Consider the following 276-nt stretch of genomic DNA (forward strand, 5'->3'; position numbering starts at 1 on the left):
ATATCGAAACTCTTTGGTCATTTTTGAGCGAGATGCTAACGGTCTAATCAGATTCAATGATCTATGCTAAGCGCTAAGCTACAGTGCTACCGCCAGACCCAGAGATCGGCTGAATGGATTCGAAAACAGTAAAACTCAACTGTCAACTGTTAGGGGAGTTGGAAAATGAGCCTATTTTCAAAAATAGTGGAGTGTTCCTTTAATGTATTTGGTCTTGGCAGAATAGATCTGCTATGCTGCTGCTGAATTGCTGCTGCTGTTGGTTATTGCTGTAGT

At 41.7% G+C, this 276-nt stretch overlaps 1 protein-coding gene across 4 annotated transcripts in view; it reads left to right on the top strand.

The window, feature by feature from the left end:
* LOC107680093 (endothelin-converting enzyme 2-like) overlaps positions 1-276 on the top strand; it is a 74,467-nt gene that overhangs the window by 54,902 nt on the left and 19,289 nt on the right. The gene's annotated exons all lie outside the window — the stretch shown is intronic.

The sequence above is a fragment of the Sinocyclocheilus anshuiensis genome, unplaced genomic scaffold (genome assembly GCF_001515605.1).
Source record: "Sinocyclocheilus anshuiensis isolate Anshui unplaced genomic scaffold, SAMN03320099.WGS_v1.1 scaffold853, whole genome shotgun sequence".
In the NCBI taxonomy this organism is placed as follows: Eukaryota; Metazoa; Chordata; class Actinopteri; order Cypriniformes; family Cyprinidae; genus Sinocyclocheilus; species Sinocyclocheilus anshuiensis.